This window comes from Montipora foliosa, chromosome 11 (assembly GCF_036669935.1).
Source record: "Montipora foliosa isolate CH-2021 chromosome 11, ASM3666993v2, whole genome shotgun sequence".
In the NCBI taxonomy this organism is placed as follows: Eukaryota; Metazoa; Cnidaria; class Anthozoa; order Scleractinia; family Acroporidae; genus Montipora; species Montipora foliosa.
This window is the reverse complement of record NC_090879.1, coordinates 50,211,866-50,229,365: the sequence shown is the minus strand read 5'-3', so window position 1 is coordinate 50,229,365 and position 17,500 is coordinate 50,211,866. Positions and strand designations below refer to the sequence as shown.

The following is a 17,500-nucleotide window of genomic DNA, read 5'->3' as shown; positions in this document are numbered from 1 at the left end:
TGTTGACTGTTTAATTCAATCTATTTGCAATGCAGCGGAAAATAGACAAATTTCTTTTGCTTATGAAAAGTTCTGGAGTTATGAACCGGCCTGACAACAATTTACCCATTTCCATGATGCTGTCAGGCCGGTTCATAACTCCAGAACTTTGCATAAGCAATGTTGTGTTGGTGGCGTTGTAAATGCCCGAAAAACATGAACGAAATAAAGGGATTTGTGTCAGTCAAATAGTATCGTGGCGTTTAGTGTACCAGGCTTCACTCTATGATCTCACATAACCAGACAAATATTTCTCACGGATTTGTACCTTAAACTGACCTAGTCCAAAGGCTTGGCAATTGCTCCGTCTGCTGGAATTTTAAACCAACTAAAACTTCGCGAACTTGTAAAAATGAGCTTCTCACTTGCAGTTTATTCAAAATCAACTGATATCCAGACTAAGTATTAGGAACAAAGTGAATCGAATGGTTACTAAGCAAATAGCCTGATGTAAACTACCATTTCGAAGATAACATGGTTCTTGTCTTGCCATTCCTCCCATCTTGGGTTTTTATGTTTTGTTATTTGATGTCGTTTACCAAACAAAATTCCCGGTTTGAATTAATTAATCATCAGGTAAGAAAGACAGGACGTAATCTGTCTTGGAGGCATATTTTCATAATCTTAGAATCTCGTCTTTTCTTGGCCGGAAGAAGTGAGCATATTACGACGTAAGTCAAGGCAGATAAATGTTTTACAGGGCTTGGCATTTTCTTCAGACAAGACGGGATCTGTTTATTGGAACAACCGACATCAGTTGTTCAATTAAATCTTGCCTTAGATGCATTGAGTAAAAGGGCATTTTGCTTTGGCAGTCCAAAGGGGAAAACAATTCTGAGAACCTTGCAGGTGATGTACTTCGATTATGACACAAAGTGATTAAACAACATGCTCTGAACCTGTGCAAATGTTACTCCTATAACTCAAGAGTGGCAAAAAAGAAAGAATACCTTTAAATTTTAATGTTGTCGTGGAAACTTGAACAATTGCATGCTGCAACGTTGAATAATTCTGCAGAATGTGACTTTGGAAATTTCTAGATAACATAAACTGTAGAACGCAGTTGGGTAGCCAATATCGTTACTTTCGTCTGCCTTTTACGATCACAAATAGGCTACTGAAATAATCTTACCGTTTTGTTCCTTCCACCAGTCGACGTCAAAAAACTGTTCAAAAAGCCTAACAGTAGCTTCGAATCCGGCCGCACAAACTTGAAAATACTTCACATACAGTTCTATGTTGAGTTGGGCGAAGCACTGAAATCACTGAATGGGAGGCATAAAAGCACTTTTGTTATGCAATTCTTGTACTGAATCGAGGCATGTCATTGCCCATTTGTTGGAGCTGTAACTGTGAAATTTATTCACTCGCCACATTCGTTGACTAAATTCCATCAAAACAAAAGGGACCCTATAATTTCCTTTCTTTTAATTTTCTGAGAAAATGTATAAAAGACCATTGTCCTTTATTCCTAATTCGTACGAATATTAGCTTACAAGTCAAAGGAAAATAGAATCTTCATTTTTCAGCTCATGTTTAAGGGTACTGAACTGATTTCAGCTGGTTTTTTTTTTCAAGACGTTTATCCCACAATCACCCAAACGAAACGGTTGAGTCTGAGAACTGTCTTCTTTGTTATTAAGTAGATTACAGATTGCTAACAAGACAACTCAGGTTGTTTGCGAAAAATAAACATTGAAATGGAAACATTTGGTAAGAGAATTTTGCTTCACTTGACATTTTCTGAGATTACTAGGGGTCTTTTTCATGCGGGAAAGACAAGCGTTGACTGTTTAATTTAATATATTTGCAATGCACCGGAAAATAGACATATCTCTGCTGACGACTCCAAGGTGATGCGTACTTCGAACACGAAAAGGTACAAGAACATAATCTAAAACAACTGAACGAGTTAACTGGCAGTTCCAATAAGAATGCCAAGGGCTGCAACGATGAGAGTTTTTGATAAAAGTTGATGCTGCTGCCAACAATTTATTCATTTCCATGATGCTATCAGGCAGTTTCATAACTCTGGAAGTTTTCACAAGCAATGTTGTGTTGGTGGCGTTGTAACTGCCCGAAAAAATATGAACGAGATAAAGGGATTTGTGTCAAATAGTATCGTGATTTTAGTGTGCCAGGCTTTGCTGTATTATCTCCAGCACATAACCAGACAAATATTTTTCACGGATTTGTACCGCCTTAAACTGACCTAGCCTTGTCCAAAGGCTTGGCAATTGCTCCGTCCGCAGGAACTTTAAACCAACTAAACTTTCCGAGCTTTTAATAAATGAGCTTCTCGTTTGCACTTTATTCAAAATCAGCTGATACCGAGGCTGTGGTAGGTATTGGAAGAAAGGGACTCGAATGATTTAGCAAACCGCCTGATATCATCGACCATATATTTCGAAGATAACATGGTCTTTGTATTGCCACTTCAGGCTCCCTTCTTGGGCTTTACCTTGTGTTATATTTGATGTCGCTTTCGAAACAAAATACCCGGCGTGCATTGATTATCAGGATAAAGAGGACGTAATCTATGTTTTGGAGACCTATTGTAGTATTCTTCGAAATTCGTCCTTTCGTGGAAGAAGTGAGCATATTACGACATAAGTCAAGGAAGACAAATGTTCGTTATTGCTCGAATTCTAAAGCAATGGATTTTTAAACCTTTTAATTGGTTCCATGTGAAGGGAGCCTACCCCGACATTACGCGTAACTGTTTGCCTGATCACTAAATGTCTTCCTTGTTATTGAGATCTGGGGGCTTGTTTACCACCCTGCTAGCAGAGCCTTTCTTTTGCTTCCTCGATTTTGGTAAAGAAAAAGACAAAAGGAGGCTCTGCTCGCAAGGTGCTTGTTTACGAGAATTGAGAACAGAACTTGCAAGTCAAGCAATAAGTAAGCAACTTTTACAGCACTTGACATTTTCCTCGGACAAAACGGGATCTGTTTAACTGGAACAACAACATCAGTTGTTCAATTAAATCGTAACACCAATGCATTGGGTAAATGGAAACTTTTCTTTCGCAACGCACAGGGAAAACAAAATCTCAGAACCTTGCAGGTGATCAGTGTGTTTCGCTTAGGACACAAAGTGATTAAAAACATCTGAGCCTGTGCAAATTTTACTTTTACTCTTAAAAAGACTGGCAAAAAAGAATGTATAAGTTTCAATCTTAATGTTGTCGTGGAAACTTGAAGACATAATCTGCAAGTTTTTACCCGAGATGCGATGCAGAAGTGCCAAAAATTGCAAAAATATCCTTACCGAAAACGTAAGGGACTACTTTTCCTTTCTTGGGAATCTTTTTGGTGATGTTTTAGTAAAGAAATCTATAGTTGTCTGAAATTTTTAGAACAGTTTCTCTCCCGAACACATATTTCACCGACGATTATCGTTGGGTGCCCTTCAAAATTTCTAGAAAACATAAACTGTACAACGCAGCAGGGTAGCCAGTATCATTACTTTCGTCCGCCTTACACGATCGTAAATAGGCAACTGGAATAATCTTACCGTTTTGTTTCTTCCACCAGTCCGCGTCAAAAAAACTGTTCCGGCAAAAAGCCTAGCAGTGGCTCCGTCCACACAACGTCTGCTTCGATACGCAGTTCTATATTGAGTCAGGCGAAGCAAAAGGGATTTTAGAAAAGCACTTTTGTTATGCAATTTTTGTATACTGAATCGAGACATCTCATTGGCTATTTGTTAGAGAAATAACTGGGAAATTTATTCACTCGCCACATTTCTGGACTAAATTCTCAGAAACACTTGCATGTTTATTATTGGGTAAGAGACTGATTTTGCTTTCTTTGACATTTTCCTAAGATTACTGAGCGTGTCTTTCTTGCGGTAAAGACAAGCGTTGACTGTTTAATTCAATCTATTGCAATGCACCGGAAAATAGACAAATTTCTTTTGCTTATGAAAAGTTCTGGAGTTATGAACCGGCCTGACAGCATCATGGAAATGGGTAAATTGTTGCGAGCAGCATGAACTTTTATCAAAAAATCATATAGTCGCAGCCCTTGGCATTCTTATTAATTGAACGGCCAGTTAACTTGTTCCTTTGTTGTAGATTATGTCCTTGTACCTTTTTATGTTCCAATTACGCAGTATCTTCGAGTCGATGTCAAGAATGGCAAAAAAGAAAGGATACCTTTAAATCTCAATGTTGTCGTGGAAACTTGAACATTTGCATGCTGCAAAGTTGAATAATTCTGCAGAATGTGGCTTTGGAAATTTCTAGAAAACATGAACTGTAGAACGCAGATGGGTAGCCAATATCCCTACTTTCGTCTGCCTTTTACGATCACAAATAGGCTACTGAAATAATCTTACCGTTTTGTTCAAAAAGCGTAACAGTGACTTCGAATCCGGCCGCATAAACTTGAAACTTGGGCGAAGCAAATCACTGAAATGGGAAGCATAAAAGCACTTTGTTATGCAATTCGTGTACTGAATCGAGGCATCTCATTGCCTATTTGTTGGAACTGTAACTGTGAAATTTATTCACTCGCCACATTCGTTGACTAAATTCCATCAAAGCAAAAGGGACGCTATAATTTCCTTTCTTTTGATTTTCTGAGAAAATGTATAAAAGACCATTGTCCTCTATTCCTAATTGGTACGAACATGAGCTTACAAGTCAAAGGAAAATTAAAATCTTAATTTTTCAGTTCACGTTTAAGGGCACAGGACTTTGGAACTGGTTTCAGCTGTTTTTTTTTTGTTTTCCAAGACGTTTATCCCACAATCACCCAAACGAAACGGTTGAGTCTGAGAACTGTCTTCCTTGTTATTAAGTAGATTACAGATTGCTAACAAGACAACTCAGGTTGTTTGCGAAAAATAAACATTGAAATGGAAACATTTGGTAAGAGAATTTTGCTTCACTTGACATTTTCTGAGATTACTAGGGGTCTTTTTCATGCGGGAAAGACAAGCGTTGACTGTTTAATTTAATATATTTGCAATGCACCGGAAAATAGACATATCTCTGCTGACGACTCCAAGGTGATGCGTACTTCGAACACGAAAAGGTACAAGAACATAATCTAAAACAACTGAACGAGTTAACTGGCAGTTCCAATAAGAATGCCAAGGGCTGCGACGATGACACTTTTCAGTTGATAAGAGTTGATGCTGCTGCCAACAATTTAATCATTTCCATGATGCTGTCAGGCCGGTTCATAACTCTGGAAGTTTTCACAAGCGATGTTGTGTTGGTGGCCTTGTAACTTCCCGAAAAAACATGCACGAGATAAAAGGATTTGTGTCAAATAGTATCGTGATTTTAGTGTGCCAGGCTTTGCTCTATGATCTCCAGCACATAACCAGACAAATATTTTTCACGGATTTGTACCGCCTTAAACTGAGCTAGCCTTGTCCGAAGGCTTGGCAATTGCTCCGTCCGCAGGAACTTTAAACCAACTAAACTTTGCGAGCTTGTAATAATGAGCTTCTCATTTGAAATTTATTCAAAATCAGCTGATACCGAGGCTGTGGTAGGTATTGGAAGAAAGAGACTCGAATGATTTAGCAAACCGCCTGATATCATCGACCATATATTTCGAAGATAACATGGTCTTTGTATTGCCACTTCAGGCTCCCTTCTTGGGCTTTACCTTGTGTTATATTTGATGTCGCTTTCGAAACAAAATACCCGGCGTGCATTGATTATCAGGATAAAGAGGACGTAATCAATGTTTTGGAGACCTATTGTAGTATTCTTCGAAATTCGTCCTTTCTTGGAATAAGTGAGCATATTACGACATAAGTCAAGGAAGACAAATGTTCGTTATTGCTCGAATTCTAAAGCAATGGATTTTTAAACCTTTTAATTGGTTCCATGTGAAGGGAGCCTACCCCGCCATTACGCGTAACTGTTTGCCTGATCACTAAATGTCTTCCTTGTTATTGAGATCTGGGGGCTTGTTTACCACCCTGCTAGCAGAGCCTTTCTTTTGCTTCCTCGATTTTGGTAAAGAAAAAGACAAAAGGAGGCTCTGCTCGCAGGGTGCTTGTTTACGAGAATTGAGACCAGAACTTGCAAGTCAAGCAATAAGTAAGCAACTTTTACAGCACTTGACATTTTCCTTGGACAAAACGGGATCTGTTTTTGCGTGACGCAAATGCATTGGGTAAATGGAAACTTTTCTTTCGCAACGCAAAGGAAAAAAATCTCAGAACCTTGCAGGTGATCAGTGTGTTCCGCTTAGGACACAAAATGATTAAAAAACGTCTGAACCTGTGCAAATTTTACTTTTACTCTTAAAAGTCAAGATTGGCAAAAAAGAATGTATAAGCTTAAATCTTAATGTTGTCGTGGAAACTAGAAGACATAATCCGCAAGTTTTTACTCGCGATGCAGATCGTAGCGTTGGAAGTTTCGAGGGGAACCAACGAGCAAATTATTCCAAAAGCCTTTGAGAGAGTATTTCTAGGCTCCTTGTGGTGTTTGAAGACTGTCTAAAGAGGTGTTTTTATCATCTAGAAGAATTTGATCTGTTCGGATATCTTAGTTGAAAATCGAAGTGTCCGAAATTTTAGGGAATGATAGCTTTATTTCAGAAATTGCTAGCTGGACATCACCTTCTTAAAACCTCCCAGCGAACCAATTGCTCATCCGAAACTGCTAGTCGATCTTTTTAAGTGCCAAAAATTGCAAAAATATCTTTCCGAAAACGTAAGGGACTACTTTTCCTTTCTTGGGAATCTCAGTTTTGGTGATGTTTTAGTAAAGAAATCTGTAATTGTTTGGCAACGTAGAACTGAAATTTTTAGAACAGTTTGACTCTCCCGAACACATATTTCACCGAAGATTATCGTTGGGTGCCCTTCAAAATTTCTAGAAAACATAAACTGTAGAACGCAGCAGGGTAGCCAGTATAATTACTTTCGTCCGCCTTACACGATCGTAAATAGGCTACTGGAATAATCTTACCGTTTTGTTTCTTCCACCAGTCCGCGTCAAAAAGACTGTTCCGGCAAAAAGCCTAGCAGTGGCTCCGTCCACACAACTTCTGCTTCGATATGCACTTCTATATTGAGTCAGGCGAAGCAAAAGGGATTTTAAAAAAGCACTTTTGTTATGCAATTTTTGTATACTGAATCGAGACATCTCATTGGCCATTTGTTAGAGCAAATAACTGAGAAATTTATTCACTCGCCACATTCCTTGACTAAATTCTCAGAATCACAAGGTGCGTTGTAATTTCATTTCTTTTAATTTTCTCAGAAAATTCGTCCTTTTATTCGTAATTCGCACGAACATGAGCTTACAAGTCAAAAGAAAATTTAAAATCTTCGTTTTTTTCAGATCATGTTTAGCGGTACAGGACTTTCAAAGCGATCTAAAGTGAATTCAGAATTTTTTTTTTACAGAATTTATCAACCCACAATAATCCAGACAAAACGGTTGAGTGATAACTGTCTTCCTTCAATCCTTGCCATGATTGCTAAGATAACCGAGATTGTTTGCGAAAAACAGTGAAAAACAACACTTGCATGTTTATTATTGGGTAAGAGACTGATTTTGCTTTCTTTGACATTTTCCTAAGATTACTGAGGGTGTTTTTGTTGCGGGAAAGACAAGGGTTGACTGTTTAACTCAATCTATTTGCAATGCACCGGAAAATAGACAAATTTCTTTTGCTTATGAAAAGTTCTGGAGTTATGAACCGGCCTGACAGCATCATGGAAATGGGTAAATTGTTGCGAGCAGCATGAACTTTTATCAAAAAATCTTATAGTCGCAGCCCTTGGCATTCTTATAAATTGAACGGCCAGTTAAATTGTTCCTTTGTTGTAGATTATGTCCTTGTACCTTATTATGTTCTAAGTACGCATTATCTTCGAGTCGAAGTCAAGAATGGCAAAAAAGAAAGGATACCTTTATTGAAATCTCAATGTTGTCGTGGAAACTTGAACATTTGCATGCTGCAAAGTTGAATAATTCTGCAGAATGTGGCTTTGGAAATTTCTAGAAAACATGAACTGTAGAACGCAGATGGGTAGCCAATATCGCTACTTTCGTCTGCCTTTTACGATCACAAATAGGCTACCGAAATAATCTTACCGTTTTGTTCCTTCCACCAGTCGACGTCAAAAAACTGTTCAAAAACCCTAACAGTGGCTTCGAATCCGGCCGCACAAACTTGAAACTGGGGCGAAGCAAATCACTGAAATGGGAAGCATAAAAGCACTTTGTTATGCAATTCTTGTACTGAATCGAGGCATCTCATTGCCCATTTGTTGGAGCTGTAACTGTGAAATTTATTCACTCCCCACATTCGTTGACTAAATTCCATCAAAGCAAAAGGGACGCTATAATTTCCTTTCTTTTGATTTTCTGAGAAAATGTGTAAAAGGCCATTGTCCTTTATTCCTAATTCGTACGAACATGAGCTTACAAGTCAAAGGAAAATGAAAATCTTAATTTTTCAGTGCATGTTTAAGGATACAGGACTTTGGAACTGGTTTCGGCTGGTTTTTTTTTTCAAGACGTTTATCCCACAATCACCCAAACGAAACGGTTGAATCTGAGAACTGTCTTCCTTGTTATTAAGTAGATTAAAGATTGCTAATAAGACAACTCAGGTTGTTTGCTAAAAAAAAACATTGAAAGGGAAACATTTGGTAAGAGAATTTTGCTTCACTTGACATTTTCTGAGATTACTAGGGGTCTTTTTGATGCAGGAAAGACAAGCGTTGACTGTTTAGTTTAATATATTTACAATGCACCGGAAAATAGACATATCTCTGCTGACGACTCCAAGGTGATGCGTACTTCGAACACAAAAAGGTACAAGAAAATAATCTAAAACAACTGAACGTGTTAACTGGCAGTTCTAATAAGAATGCCAAAGGCTGCGACGATGGGACTTTTTGATAAAAGTTGATGCTGCTGCCAACAATTTATCCATTTCCATGATGCTATCAGGCCGGTTCATAACTCTGGAACTTTTCACAAGCGATGTTGCGTTGGTGGCCTTGTAACTGCCCGAAAAAACATGCACGAGATAAAGGGATTTGTGTCAAATAGTATCGTGATTTTAGTGTGCCAGGCTTTGCTCTATGATCTCCAGCACATAACCAGACAAATATTTTTCACGGATTTGTACCGCCTTAAACTGACCTACCCTTGTCCGAAGGCTTGGCAATTGCTCCGTCCGCAGGAATTTTAAACCAACTTAACTTTGCGAGCTTGTAATAATGGGCTTCTCATTTGAAATTTATTCAAAATCAGCTGATACCGAGGCTGTGGTAGGTATTGGAAGAAAGAGACTCGAATGATTTAGCAAACCGCCTGATATCATCGACCATATATTTCGAAGATAACATGGTCTTTGTATTGCCACTTCAGGCTCCCTTCTTGGGCTTTACGTTGTGTTATATTTGATGTCGCTTTCGAAACAAAATACCCGGCGTGCATTGATTATCAGGATAAAGAGGACGTAATCAATGTTTTGGAGACCTATTGTAGTATTCTTCGAAACTCGTCCTTTCTTGGAATAAGTGAGCATATTACGACATAAGTCAAGGAAGACAAATGTTCGTTATTGCTCGAATTCTAAAGCAATGGATTTTTAAACCTTTTAATTGGTTCCATATGAAGGGAGCCTACCCCGCCATTACGCGTAACTGTTTGCCTGATCACTAAATGTCTTCCTTGTTATTGAGATCTGGGGGCTTGTTTACCACCCTGCTAGCATAGCCTTTCTTTTGCTTGCTCGATTTTGGTAAAGAAAAAGACAAAAGGAGGTTCTGCTCGCAGGGTGCTTGTTTACGAGAATAGAGAAAAGAACTTCCAAGTCAAGCAATAAGTAAGCAACTTTTACAGCACTTGACATTTTCCTTGGACAAAACAAGATCTGTTTAACGGGAACAACAACATCAGTTGTTCAATTAAATCGTAACGCAAATGCATTGGGTAAATTGAAACTTTTCTTTCGCAACGCAAGGTAAAAAAATCTCAGAACCTTGGAGGTGATCAGTGTGTTTCGGTTAGGACACAAAATGATTAAAAACATCTGAACCTGTGCAAATTTTACTTTTACTCTTAAAAGTCGACACTGGCAAAAAAGAATGTATAAGTTTAAATCTTAATGCTGTCGTGGAAACTAGAAGGCATAATCCGCAATTTTTTACTCGCGATGCAGATCGTAGCATTGGAAGTTTCGAGGGGAACCAACGAGCAAATTATTCCAAAAGCCTTTGAGAGAGTATTTCTAGGCTCCTTGTATTGTTTGAAGACTGTTTTAAGAGGTGTTTTTATCATCTAGAAGAATTTGATCTGTTCGGATATCTTAGTTGAAAATTGAAGTGTTCGAAAATTTTAGGGAATGATAGCTTCATTTCAGAAATTGCTAGCTGGACATCACCTTCTTAAATCCTCCCAGCGAACCAATTCCTCATCCGAACCTGCTAATCGATCATTTTAAGTGCCAAAAATTGCAAAAATATCCTTACCGAAAACGTAAGGGACTACTTTTCCTTTCTTGGGAATCTCAGTTTTGGTGATGTTTTAGTAAAGAAATCTGTAATTGTTTGGCAACGTAGAACTGAAATTTTTAGAACAGTTTCTCTCCCGAACACATATTTCACCGAAGATTATCGTTGGGTGGCCTTCAAATTTTCTAGAAAACATAAATTGTAGAACGCAGCAGGGTAGCCAGTATCATTACTTTCGTCCGCCTTACACGATCGTAAATAGACTACTGGAATAATCTTACCGTTTTGTTTCTTCCACCAGTCCGCGTCAAAAAAACTGTTCCGGCAAAAAGCCTAGCAGTGGCTCCGTCCACACAACTTCTGCTTCGATATGCAGTTCTATATTGAGTGAAGCAAAAGGGATTTTAGAAAAACACTTTTGTTATGTAATTTTTGTATACTGAATCGAGACATCTCATTGGCCATTTGTTAGAGCAAATAACTGGGAAATTTATTCACTCGCCACATTCCTGGACTAAATTCTCAGAATCACAAGGCGAGTTGTAATTTCATTTCTTTTAATTTTCTCAGAAAATTCGTCCTTTTATTCGTAATTCGTACGAACATGAGCTTACAAGTCAAAAGAAAATTTAAAATCTTCGTTTTTTTCAGCTCATGTTTAGCGGTACAGGACTTTCAAAGCCATTTCAAATGATTTCAGCATTTTTTTTAAAAGAATTCATCGACCCACAATAATCCAGACAAACCGGTTGAGTGATAACTGTCTCCTCCTTCAATCCTTGTCATAATTGCTAAGATAACAGAGGTTGTTTGCGAAAAACAGTGAAAAACAACACCTGCATGTTTATTATTGGGTAAGAGACTGATTTTGCTTTCTTTGACATTTTCCTAAGATTACTGAGGGTGTTTTTCTTGCGGGAAAAACAAGCGTTGACTGTTTAATTTAATCTATTTGCAATGCACCGGAAAATAGACAAATTTCTTTTGCTTATGAAAAGTTCTGGAGTTATGAACCGGCCTGACAGCAACATGGAAATGGGTAAAATGTTGCGAGCAGCATCAACTTTTATCAAAAAATCTTATAGTCGCAGCCCTTGGCATTCTTATTAATTGAACGGCCAGTTAACTTGTTCCTTTGTTGTAGATTATGTTCTTGTACCTTTTTATGTTCCAATTACGCAGTATCTTCGAGTCGAAGTCAAGAATGGCAAAAAAGAAAGGATACCTTTAAATCTCAATGTTGTCGTGGAAACTTGAACATTTGCATGCTGCAAAGTTGAATAATTCTGCAGAATGTGGCTTTGGGAATTTCTAGAAAACATGAACTGCAGAACGCAGATGGGTAGCCCATATCGCTACTTTCGTCTGCCTTTTACGATCACAAATAGGCTACTGAAATAATCTTACCGTTTTGTTCCTTCCACCAGTCGACGTCAGAAAACTGTTCAAAAAGCCTAACAGAGGCTTCGAATCCGGCCACACAAACTTGAAACTTGGGCGAAGCAAATCACCGAAATGGGAGGCATAAAAGCACTTTTGTTATGCAATTCTTGTACTGAATCGAGGCATCTCATTGCCCATTTGTTGGAGCTGTAACTGTGAAATTTATTCACTCGCCACATTCGTTGACTAAATTCCATCAAAGCAAAAGGGACACTATAATTTCCTTTCTTTTGATTTTCTGAGAAAATGTATAAAAGGCCATTGTCCTTTATTCCTAATTCGTACGAACATGAGCTTACAAGTCAAAGGAAAATTAAAATCTTCATTTTTCAGTTCATGTTTAAGATGTTTAAGGGTACAGGACTTTGGAACTGGTTTCAGCTGGTTTTTTTTTTCAAGACGTTTATCCCACAATCACCCAAACGAAACGGTTGAGTCTGAGAACTGTCTTCCTTGTTATTAAGTAGATTACAGATTGCTAATAAGACAACTCTGGTTGTTTGCGAAAATAAACATTGAAAGGGAAACATTTGGTAAGAGAATTTTGCTTCACTTGACATTTTCTGAGATTATTAGGGGTCTTTTTCATGCGGGAAAGACAAGCGTTGACTGTTTAATTTAATATATTTGCAATGCACCGGAAAATAGACATATCTCTGCTGACGACTGGAAGGTGATGCGTACTTCGAACACAAAAAGGTACAAGAAAATAATCTAAAACAACTGAACGAGTTAACTGGCAGTTCCAATAAGAATGCCAAGGGCTGCGACGATGAGAGTTTTTGATAAAAGTTGATGCTGCTGCCAACAATTTATTCATTTCCATGATGCTGTCAGGCCGGTTCATAACTCTGGAAGTTTTCACAAGCGATGTTGTGTTGGTGGCCTTGTAACTGCCCGAAAAAACATGCACGAGATAAAGGGAATTGTGTCAAATAGTATCGTGATTTTAGTGTGCCAGGCTTTGCTCTATGATCTCACATAACCAGACAAATATTTATCACAGATTTGTACCGCCTTAAAGTGACCTAGCCTTGTCCAAAGGCTTGGCAATTGCTCCGTCCGCAGGAACTTTAAACCAACTAAACTTTGCGAGCTTGTAATAATGAGCTTCTCATTTGAAATTTATTCAAAATCAGCTGATACCGAGGCTGTGGTAGGTATTGGAAGAAAGAGACTCGAATGATTTAGCAAACCGCCTGATATCATCGACCATATATTTCGAAGATAACATGGTCTTTGTATTGCCACTTCAGGCTCCCTTCTTGGGCTTTACCTTGTGTTATATTTGATGTCGCTTTCGAAACAAAATACCCGGCGTGCATTGATTATCAGGATAATGAGGACGAAATCTATGTTTTGGAGACCTATTGTAGTATTCTTCAAAATTCGTCCTTTCTTGGGATAAGTGAGCATATTACGACATAAGTCAAGGAAGACAAATGTTCGTTGTTGCTCGAATTTTAAAGAAATAGATTTTTAAACCTTTTAATTGGTTCCATGTGAAGGGGGCCTACCCCGCCAATTCTGTTTGCCTGATCACTAAGTGTCTTCCTTGTTATTGAGATCTGGTGGGTTGTTTACGAGAATTGAGACCAGAACTTGCAAGTCAAGCAATAAGTAAGCAACTTTTACAGCACTTGACATTTTCCTCGCACAAAACGGGATCTGTTTTACTGGAACAACAGCATCAGTTGTTCAATTAAATCGTAACTCAAATGCATTGGGTAAATGGGAACTTTTTTTCGCAACGCACAGGAAAACTTGAAAATCTCAGAACCTTGCAGGTGATCAGTGTGTTCTGCTTAGGACACATTATTAAAAAACATCTGAACCTGTGCAAATTTTACTCTTAAAAGTCAAAACTGGCAAAAAAGAATGTATAAGTTTAAATCTTAATGTTGTCGTGGAAACGTGAAGGCATAATCCGCAAGTTTACTCGCGATGCAGAACGTAGCGTTGGAAATTTCAAGGGGAACCAACGAGCAAATTGAGCCACAAGCCTTTGAGATATATTTCTAAGCTCTTTGTAGTCTTTGAAGACTGCCTAAAGAGGTGTTTTTATCATCTAGAAGAATTTGATCTGTTCGGATATCTTAGTTGAAAATTGAAGTGTCCGAAATTATCAGGGAATGATAGCTTTATTTCAGAAATTGTTAGCTGGACATCACCTTCTTAAAACCTCCCAGCGAACCAATTGCTCATCCGAAACTGCTAGTTGATCTGTTTAAGTGCCAAAAATTGCAAAAATATCCTTTCCGAAAACGTAAGGGACTACTTTTCCCTTCTTGTGAATCTTTTTGGTGATGTTTTAGTAAAGAAATCTATAGTTGTTTGACAACGTAGAACTGAAATTTTTAGAACAGTTTGACTCTCCCGAACACATATTTCACCGAAGATTATCGTTGGTTGTCCTTGAAATTTCTAGAAAACATAAAATATAGAACGCAGCAGGGTAGCCAGAGTCATTACTTTCGTCCGCCTTACACGATCTTAAATAGGCTACTGGAATAATCTTACCGTTTTGTTTCTTCCACCAGTCCGCGTCAAAAAAACTGTTCAAAAAGCCTAGCAGTGGCTCCGTCCACACAACGTCTTCTTCGATATGCAGTTCTATATTGAGTCAGGCGAAACAAAAGGGATTTTAGAAAAACACTTTTGTTATGCAATTTTTGTATACTGAATCGAGACATCTCATTGGCCATTTGTTAGAGCAAATAACTGGGAAATTTATTCACTCGCCACATTCCTGGACTAAATTCTCAGAATCACAAGGCGAGTTGTAATTTCATTTCTTTTAATTTTCTCAGAAAATTCGTCCTTTTATTCGTAATTCGTACGAACATGAGCTTACAAGTCAAAAGAAAACTTAAAATCTTCGTTTTTTTCAGCTCATGTTTAGCGGTACAGGACTTTCAAAGCGATTTCAAATGATTTCAGCATTTTTTTTTAAAAGAATTCATCAACCCACAATAATCCAGACAAAACGGTTGAGTGATAACTGTCTCCTCCTTCAATCCTTGCCATGATTGCTAAGATAACAGAGGTTGTTTGCGAAAAACAGTGAAAAACAACACTTGCATGTTTATTATTGGGTAAGAGACTGATTTTGCTTTCTTTGACATTTTCCTAAGATTACTGAGGGTGTTTTTCTTGCGGGAAAGACAAGCGTTGACTGTTTAATTCAATCTATTTGCAATGCACCGGAAAATAGACAAATTTTGCTTATGAAAAGTTCTGGAGTTATGAACCGGCCAGACAGCATCATGGCAATGGGTAAAATGTTGCGAGCAGCATCAACTTTTATCAAAAAATCTTATAGTCGCAGCCCTTGGCATTCTTATTAATTGAACGACCAGTTAACTTGTTCCTTTGTTGTAGATTATGTTCTTGTACCTTTTTATGTTCCAATTACGCAGTATCTTCGAGTCGAAGTCAAGAATGGCAAAAAAGAAAGGATACCTTTAAATCTCAATGTTGTCGTGGAAACTTGAACATTTGCATGCTGCAAAGTTGAATAATTCTGCAGAATGTGGCTTTGGAAATTTCTAGAAAACATGAACTGCAGAACGCAGATGGGTAGCCCATATCGCTACTTTCGTCTGCCTTTTACGATCACAAATAGGCTACTGAAATAATCTTACCGTTTTGTTCCTTCCACCAGTCGACGTCAGAAAACTGTTCAAAAAGCCTAACAGAGGCTTCGAATCCGGCCGCACAAACTTGAAACTTGGGCGAAGCAAATCACCGAAATGGGAGGCATAAAAGCACTTTTGTTAGGCAATTCTTGTACTGAATCGAGGCATCTCATTGCCCATTTGTTGGAACTGTAACTGTGAAATTTATTCACTCGCCACATTCGTTGACTAAATTCCATCAAAGCAAAAGGGACACTATAATTTCCTTTCTTTTGATTTTCTGAGAAAATGTATAAAACGCCATTGTCCTTTATTCCTAATTCGTACGAACATGAGCTTACAAGTCAAAGGAAAATTAAAATCTTCATTTTTCAGTTCATGTTTAAGGGTACAGGACTTTGGAACTGGTTTCAGCTGGTTTTTTTTTTCAAGACGTTTATCCCACAATCACCCAAACGAAACGGTTGAGTCTGAGAACTGTCTTCCTTGTTATTAAGTAGATTACAGATTGCTAATAAGACAACTCTGGTTGTTTGCGAAAATAAACATTGAAAGGGAAACATTTGGTAAGAGAATTTGGCTTCACTTTTCATTTTCTGAGATTACTAGGGGTCTTTTTCATGCGGGAAAGACAAGCGTTGACTGTTTAATTTAATATATTTGCAATGCACCGGAAAATAGACATATCTCTGCTGACGACTCCAAGGTGATGCGTACTTCGAACACAAAAAGGTACAAGAACATAATCTAAAACAACTGAACGAGTGAACTGGCAGTTCCAATAAGAATACTAAGGGCTGCGACGATGAGAGTTTTTGATAAATGTTGATGCTGCTGCCAACAATTTATTCATTTCCATGATGCTATCAGGCAGTTTCATAACTCTGGAAGTTTTCACAAGCGATGTTGTGTTGGTGGCCTTGTAACTGCCCGAAAAAACATGCACGAGATAAAGGGATTTGTGTCAAATGATTTTAGTGTGCCAGGCTTTGCTCTATGATCTCACATAACCAGACAAATATTTATCACAGATTTGTACCGCCTTAAACTTACCTAGCCTTGTCCAAAGGCTTGGCAATTGCTCCGTCCGCAGGAACTTTAAACCAACTAAACTTTGCGAGCTTGTAATAATGAGCTTCTCATTTGAAATTTATTCAAAATCAGCTGATACCGAGGCTGTGGTAGGTATTGGAAGAAAGAGACTCGAATGATTTAGCAAACCGCCTGATATCATCGACCATATATTTCGAAGATAACATGGTCTTTGTATTGCCACTTCAGGCTCCCTTCTTGGGCTTTACCTTGTGTTATATTTGTTGTCGCTTTCAAAACAAAATACCCGGCGTGCATTGATTATCAGGATAAAGAGGACGTAATCTATGTTTTGGAGACCTATTGTAGCATTTTTCAAAATTCGTCCTTTCTTGGAAGAAGTGAGCATATTACGACATACGTCAAGACAAATGCCTACCCCGCCATTACGCATAACTGTTTGCCTGCATGATCACTAAATGTCTTCCTTTTTATCGAGAGCTGGGAGTTTGTTTACGATAATTGAGAACAGAAATTGCAAGTAAAGCAATGAGTAAGCAACTTTTACAAGACTTAATATTGTCCTCGAACAAAACGGGATCTGTTTTGCTGCATTGAACAACAACATCGTTTGTTCAATTAAATCGTAACGCAAATGCATTGGATAAATGGGAACTTTCGCACGGGGAAAAAACGCACAGGGGAAAAAATCTCAGAAACTTGCAGGTGATCAGTGTGTTCCGCTCAGGACACAAAATGATTAAAAAACGTCTGAACCTGTGCAAATTTTACTTTTAAAAGTCAAGAGTGGCAAAAAAGAATGTATAAGTTTAAATCTTAATGTTGTAGTGGAAACTTGAAGACATAATCCGCAAGTTTTTACTCGCGATGC

At 38.1% G+C, this 17,500-nt stretch overlaps 1 protein-coding gene across 6 annotated transcripts in view; it reads right to left on the bottom strand.

Annotated features, from left to right (window-relative positions):
* Positions 1-14,547, bottom strand: part of LOC137975641 (uncharacterized) — a 23,431-nt gene extending 8,884 nt beyond the window's left edge. For 2 of the 6 annotated variants that reach the window (XM_068822783.1, XM_068822786.1), the window contains exons 1-3: positions 10,777-10,863; positions 8,121-8,223; positions 3,557-3,653 (exon numbers count right to left, since the gene is read on the bottom strand). The gene's annotated coding sequence lies outside the window, so the exon portion shown is untranslated. Of the gene's footprint in view, positions 1-1,171; positions 1,300-3,556; positions 3,654-8,120; positions 8,224-10,776; positions 10,864-14,458 lie in introns of those variants that run through there. The other 4 variants (XM_068822789.1, XM_068822788.1, XM_068822785.1 and 1 more) reach the window with 3 other exon arrangements.
* Between the last annotated feature and the right edge of the window lie 2,953 nt (positions 14,548-17,500).